Raw genomic sequence first — 8,000 nt, 5'->3', positions numbered from 1 at the left:
CTACAGCACATCCGGGTGAATGAGCCCTTATACAGCCCCATGGGCAAGGGGCCTGAGCACACATGGAAAGTCAGGTAGAACAATCTCATACCTCCCAATATTTTGAGATGGGAATGAGGGACACCTACTGGCAAATGTATGTAGACATAGGACATGCCCCCACCACACCCCCTTAAAGGAGAATTAACAAAAAAAATTGTTAATTAAATCCACAAGGGATTTTTTTTTTACCACTACTATTCCTTTATCTTGGCTTTTACAATGTACAAATGCAGCAACTTAGAAATTGGATGAAAAGTTTAGCACTGGGAAGCACTTTTTGAAAGATAAAAAGTTCATTTTATATACAACTATATAGATCAGACCAAAAAGAAGGACAAATGAGGAGGAAAGAGGGACAGGGATACATTGCTCCAAATCAGGGACAGTTGGGGGGACATACTAAAAGGAATGACAGAATGGAATGCCCATAGACTTTAACAGGGAGATGGAATGCCCATAGAGAATAATGGAACAAAGTGGAATGCCCATAGAGAATAATGGAAAAAAAAATTCAGTTTGTGACACTCTTTTGACATATAAATGCTTTTTTTTTTTTAAAGACCTACTTTTAAATATCAGTGGCCATGTTTAATATTAGATTAGATGGGATTAATGTTGTTTTTTATGGCATAACAAAGGTAAATGACAGAGTGGAATGCCCATAGAGTATAATAGGAAGTAAAATATAAACTCATTTGCAAGCAAATCTGAGTGACATAGCAATTTATCCTTTACCACAGCTGTTCCTCAAGTAGAGTAGCAGATTGTAAGATTGGGATTATTTGGGATTACGGCTGTTTTCTATGGAATGACAAACATATGACAGAATGGAATGCCCATAGAGTATAATGGGGAGCAAGGTGTGACCTGGAGTCAGAACCATTGGTCATATCAGATCATTCTTTAGCAGACATACTCTCTATGTTCAGCAGTGATGTCAAAATTTCAAATTAAACGGGATTATTATTGTTTTATATGGAATGACAAGACATATGACAGAGTGGAATGCCCATAGAGTATAATGGGAAATAAAATCTAAACTCATTTTCAGGCAAATCTGAGAGACATAGCAATTTATCCTTTGCCACAGCTGTTCCTCAAGTAGAGTAGCAGATTGTAAGGTTGAGATTATTTGGGATTACAGCTGTTTTCTATGGAATGACAAACATATGACAGAATGGAATGCCCATAGAGTATAATGGGAAGGAAGATGTGACCCGGAGTCAAAACCATTGGTCATATCGGATCATTCTTTAGCAGACATACTCTCTATGTCCAGTTGTGATGCCCAAAATTCACATTAAGTGGGATTATTATTGGTTTCTATGGAATGACATACATATGACAGAGTGGAATGCCCATAGAGTATAATGGGAAGCAAGATGTGTCCTGAAGTCAGAACCATTGGTCATATCAGATCAATCTTTAGCAGACATACTCTCTATGTTTGTAAGTGATGTCCAAATTAGACATTAAGTGGGATTATTATTTTTTTCTATGGAATGGCAGATAAATAATAAAAAGGAATGCCCATAGAGTATCATGGGGAGCAAGATGTGACCTGGAGTCAGAACCATTGGTCATGTCAGATCAATCTTTAGCAGACATACCCTCTATGTCCAGTGGTGATGTCCAAAATTCACATTAAGTGGGATTATTATTGGTTTCTATGGAATGACAGATAAATAATAGAAAGGAATGCCCATAGAGTATAATGGGAAGCAAGATGTGTCCTGGAGTCAAAACGATTGGTTCTATCAGATCAATCTTTAGCAGACATATTCTCTATGTCCAGTGGTGATGCCCAAAATTCACATTAAGTGGGATTATTATTGGTTTCTATGGAATTACATACATATGACAGAGTGGAATGCCCATGGAGTATAATGGGAATTAAAATATAATCTCATTTGCAGGCAAATCTGAGTGACATAGCAATTTATCCTTTACCACAGCTGTTCCTCAAGTAGAGTAGCAGATTGTAAGATTGAGATAATTTGGGATTACAGCTGTTTTCTATGGAATGACAAACATATGACAGGGTGGAATGCCCATAGAGTATCATGGGGAGCAAGATGTGACCTGGAGTCCGAACCATTGGTCATATCAGATCATTCTTTAGCAGACATACTCTCTATGTTCAGCAGTGATGTCCAAATTTGAAATTAAATGGGATTATTTTTGTTTTCTATGGAATGACAAGACATATGACAGAGTGGAATGCCCATAGAATATAATGGGAAGTAAAATATAAACTCATTTGCAGGCAAATCTGAGTGACATAGCAATTTATCCTTTACCACAGCTGTTCCTCAAGTAGAGTAGCAGATTGTAAGGTTGAGATTATTTGGGATTACAGCTGTTTTCTATGGAATGGCAGATAAATAATAGAAAGGAATCCCCATAGAGTATAATGGGAAGCAAGATGTGACCTGGAGTCAAAACCATTGGTCATATCAGATCAGTCTTTAGCAGACATACTCTCTATGTCCAGTGGTGATGTCCAAAATTCAGATTAAGTGGGATTATTATTGGTTTCTATGGAATGACATACATATGACAGAGTGGAATGCCCATAGAGAATAATGGGAAGCAAGATGTGACCTGGAGTCAGAACCATTGGTCATATCAGATCAATCTTTAGCAGACATACTCTCTATGTTCAGCAGTGATGTCCAAATTTCAAATTAAACGGTATTATTATTGTTTTATATGGAATGACAAGACATATGACAGAGTGGAATGCCCATAGAGTATAATGGGAAATAAAATCTAAACTCATTTTCAGGCAAATCTGAGTGACATAGCAATTTATCCTTTACCACAGCTGTTCCTTAAGTAGAGTAGCAGATTGTAAGGTTGAGATTATTTCAGATTACAGCTGTTTTCTATGGAATGACAGATAAATAATAGAAAGGAATGCCCATAGAGTATAATGGGAAGCAAGATGTGACCTGGAGTCAGAACCATTGGTCATATCAGATCAATCTTTAGCAGACATACTCTCTATGTTCAGCAGTGATGTCCAAATTTCAAATTAAACGGTATTATTATTGTTTTATATGGAATGACAAGACATATGACAGAGTGGAATGCCCATAGAGTATAATGGGAAATAAAATCTAAACTCATTTTCAGGCAAATCTGAGTGACATAGCAATTTATCCTTTACCACAGCTGTTCCTTAAGTAGAGTAGCAGATTGTAAGGTTGAGATTATTTCAGATTACAGCTGTTTTCTATGGAATGACAGATAAATAATAGAAAGGAATTCCCATAGAGTATAATGGGAAGCAAGATGTGACCTGGAGTCAAAACCATTGGTCATATCAGATCATTCTTTAGCAGACATACTCTCTATGTCCAGTGGTGTTGTCCAAAATTCACATTAAGTGGGATTATTATCGGTTTCTATGGAATGACAGATAAATAATAGAAAGGAATGCCCATAGAGTATAATGGGAAGCAAGGTGTGACCTGGAGTCAGAACCATTGGTCATATCACATCAATCTTTAGCAGACATACCCTCTGTGTCCAGTGGTGATGTCCAAAATTCACATTAAGTGGGATTATTATTGGTTTCTATGGAATGACAGATAAATAATAGAAAGGAATGCCCATAGAGTATAATGGGAAGCAAGGTGTGACCTGGAGTCAGAACCATTGGTCATATCACATCAATCTTTAGCAGACATACTCTCTATGTCCAGTGGTGATGTCCAAAATTCACATTAAGTGGGATTATTATTGGTTTCTATGGAATGACATACATATGACAGAGTGGAATGCCCATAGAATATAATGGGAAGTAAGGTGTGACCTGGAGTCAGAACCATTGGTCATATCAGATCAATCTTTAGCAGACATACTCTCTACGTTCAGCAGTGATGTCCAAATTTGACATTAAACGAGATTATTATTGTTTTATATGGAATGACAAGACATTTGACAGAGTGGAATGCCCATAGAATATAATGGGAAGTAAAATATAATCTCATTTGCAGGCAAATCTGAGAGACATAGCATTTTCACCTTTCCCACAGCTGTTCCTCAAGTAGAGTAGCAGTTTGTAAGGTTGAGATTATTTGGGATTACGGCTGTTTTCTATGGAATGATAGATAAATGATGGAAAGGAATGCCCATAGAGTAGAATGGGAACCAAGATGTGACCTGGAGTCAAAATCTTTCAGCATACCAAATAAATCCTTAGCAGATATAGTATCCAAGTTTAGTGGCACGATTTTAAATCGAGTGTGTATGGATTTTAATTGTTTTATAAGGAATGAAAGAAGAAAATGCCCACAGAGCAGCCCTCAAAAATTACACTCGCCTGCTCACATTTTGCGAGTGGATTTTGAGGGCTGGCAGATGTGGGCTGCCTGGGGGGCCAGCACCACCAGTGCTGGCCCCCCACCACCACCCCACCACCCCACCACCACCCCCCCATAGGGGGCGCCCGGGCGCCGCCCCCCTCCCCCTAGGTGTAAGAAAGAAATAAAGTAAAAAAAAAAAAAAAAAAAGTAAAAAAAAAGTAAAAAAAAAAAAACGGGCCCTTTAAGACATTTAAAAAAAAAAATGTCATTTAACAATTTAACATAGTGTACTGTGGCGCCGGTCACAGTGCACTATGAGAAGCGCCACGTCGATGCAATCACAAGATTGCATCCATGGCGCTTCATTTGCGGGTTAAAAACCCGCCTTGCGGCGCACAGCAGAACGCTGACTAGCTTCCGCCCGTAAAATCATTGTGATTCTACGGGCGGGAGCATTGTCAATCTTAGACAGGCAGGTCAGTTCCGGCTTTCGGCTGCTTCACGAAACCCGGAAGTGACGTCGGCAGCTCCGTTCCTCAGCCCGAGCGGAGCTGCAAGACAGTGAGGCAGGAGGTGAGTCACCGCATAAAGGCTTTCTAGTTTCTACTTTGTGGAGAATGTTCGTGCATTTAGCTGAATGAATGGAAAAAAAGCTTTCACAGCCAGAAAGCTTTCCCCAGGCCAGGCGACTTTTGCCGTGGCCAATCAGAGAATGAGCTCTGAAGGGGGAACTCCACGCCAAAAAAAATTTGACGTGGGTTCCCCCTCCGAGAGCATACCAGGCCCTTAGGTCTGGTATGGATTCCAAGGGGAACCCCCTACGCCGAAAAAACGGCGTGGGGGACCCCCCAGATCCACACCAGACCCTTGTCCGAGCACACTACCCGGCCGGCCAGGAAAGGGGGTGGGGACGAGCGGGCGCCCCCCCCCTCCTGAGCCGTACCAGGCCGCGTGCCCTCAACATGGGGGGGTGCCTTGGGGGAGGGGGGGGGGCGGGCGGCCCCCCCACCCCAAAGCACCTTGTCCCCATGTTGATGAGGACAAGGGCCTCTTCCCGACAACCCTGGCCGTTGGTTGTCGGGGTCTGCGGGCGGGGGCTTATCGGAATCCGGGAGCCCCCTTTAATAAGGGGGCCCAGATACCGCCCCCCCACCCTATGTGAATGAGTATGGGGTACAATGTACCCCTACCCATTCACCTGTGAAAAAAAGTACAAAAAAAACACAACACAGGGTTAAAATATTTTATTGCACAGTTCCGGGGGTCTTCCGTCTTCGGGGGTCTTCTCGCCGGACTCCTCCGCTATCTTCTTGTAGCTCTTTTGCTAGCGGAGGAGCCCGGCTTTCTTCCTCGCCGCCGGCCTCTTCTTCCGACTTCGGGGGTCTTGTCGGGTAGCGTGTTCGGATAAGGGTCTGGTGTGGATCTGGGGGGGACCCCCACGCCGCTTTTTCGGCGTAGGGGGTTCCCCTTGGAATCCATACCAGACCTAAGGGCCTGGTATGCTCTCGGAGGGGGAACCCACGTCAAATTTTTTTTCAGAAATTTGGCGTGGAGTTCCCCCTTCAGAGCTCATTCTCTGATTGGCCACGGCAAAAGTTGCCTTGCCTGGGGAAAGCTTTCTGGCTGTGAAAGCTTTTTTTCCATTCATTCAGCTAAATGCATGAACATTCACAACAAAGTAGAAACTAGAAAGCCTTTATGCGGTGACTCACCTCCTGCCTCACTGTCTTGCAGCTCCGCTCGGGCGGAACGAAGCTGCCGACGTCACTTCCGGGTTTCGTGAAGCAGCCGAAAGCCGGAAGTGACCTGCCTGTCTAAGATTGACAATGCTCCCGTCCGTAGAAACACAATGATTTTACGGGCGGAAGCTAGTCGGCGTTCTGCAGAGCGCCGCAAGGCGGGTTTTTAACCCGCAAATGAAGCGCCATGGATGCAATCTTGTGATTGCATCGACGTGGCGCTTCTCATAGTGCACTGTGACCGGCGCCACAGTACACTATGTTAAATTGTTAAATGACATTTTTTTTTTTTAAATGTCTTAAAGGGCCCGTTTTTTTTATTTTATTTTTTTTTTACTTTTTTTTTTTTACACCTAGGGGGAGGGGGGGCGGCGCCCGGGCGCCCCCTATGGGCGGGCCGCCAGTGGTGGTGCTGCCCCCCCCAGGCAGCCCACATCTGCCAGCCCTCAAAATCCACAAGCAAAATGTGAGCAGGCGAGTGTAATTTTTGAGGGCTGCTCTGTGGGCATTTTCTTCTTTCATTCCTTATAAAACAATTAAAATCCATACACACTCGATTTAAAATCGTGCCACTAAACTTGGATACTATATCTGCTAAGGATTTATTTGGTATGCTGAAAGATTTTGACTCCAGGTCACATCTTGGTTCCCATTCTACTCTATGGGCATTCCTTTCCATCATTTATCTGCCATTCCATAGAAAACAGCTGTAATCCCAAATAATCTCAACCTTACAAACTGCTACTCTACTTGAGGAACAGCTGTGGTAAAGGTGAAAATGCTATGTCTCTCAGATTTGCCTGCAAATGAGATTATATTTTACTTCCCATTATATTCTATGGGCATTCCACTCTGTCATATGTCTTGTCATTCCATATAAAACAATAATAATCTCGTTTAATGTCAAATTTGGACATCACTGCTGAACGTAGAGAGTATGTCTGCTAAAGATTGATCTGATATGACCAATGGTTTTGACTCCAGGTCACACCTTGCTTCCCATTATACTCTATGGGCATTCCACTCTGTCATATGTTTGTCATTCCATAGAAACCAATAATAATCCCACTTAATGTGAATTTTGGACATCACCACTGGACATAGAGAGTATGTCTGCTAAAGAATGATCTGATATGACCAATGGTGTTGACTCCAGGTCACATCTTGCTTCCCATTATACTCTATGGGCATTCCACTCTGTCATATGTATGTCATTCCATAGAAAACAGCTGTAATCCCAAATAATCTCAACCTTACAATCTGCTACTCTACTTAAGGAACAGCTGTAGTAAAGGATAAATTGCTATGTCACTCAGATTTGCCTGCAAATGAGTTTAGATTTTACTTCCCATTATACTCTATGGGCATTCCACTCTGTCATATGTCTTGTCATTCCATATAAAACATAAATAATCCAGTTTAATTTGAAATTTGGACATCACTGCTGAACATAGAGAGTATGTCTGCTAAAGATTGATCTGATATGACCAATGGTTCTGACTCGAGGTCACATCTTGCTCCCCATGATACTCTATGGGCATTCCTTTCTATTATTTATCTGTCATTCCATAGAAACCAATAATAATCCCACTTAATCAGAATTTTGGACATCACCATTGGACATAGAGAGTATGTCTGCTAAAGACTGATCTGATATGACCAATGGTTTTGACTCCAGGTCACATCTTGCTTCCCATTATACTCTATGGGCATTCCTTTCTATGATTTATCTGTCATTCCATAGAAACCAATAATAATCCCACTTAATGTGAATTTTGGACATCACCACTGGACATAGAGGGCATGTCTGCTAAAGATTGATGTGATATGACCAATGGTTCTGACTCCAGGTCACACCTTGCTTCCCATTATACTCTATGGGCATTCCACTCTGTCATATGTTTGT

This window comes from Lithobates pipiens, unplaced genomic scaffold (assembly GCF_037356315.1).
Source record: "Lithobates pipiens isolate NorthernLeopardFrog02 unplaced genomic scaffold, aLitPip1_a1.2 Scaffold_8, whole genome shotgun sequence".
In the NCBI taxonomy this organism is placed as follows: Eukaryota; Metazoa; Chordata; class Amphibia; order Anura; family Ranidae; genus Lithobates; species Lithobates pipiens.
This window is presented reverse-complemented; position numbering follows the sequence as displayed.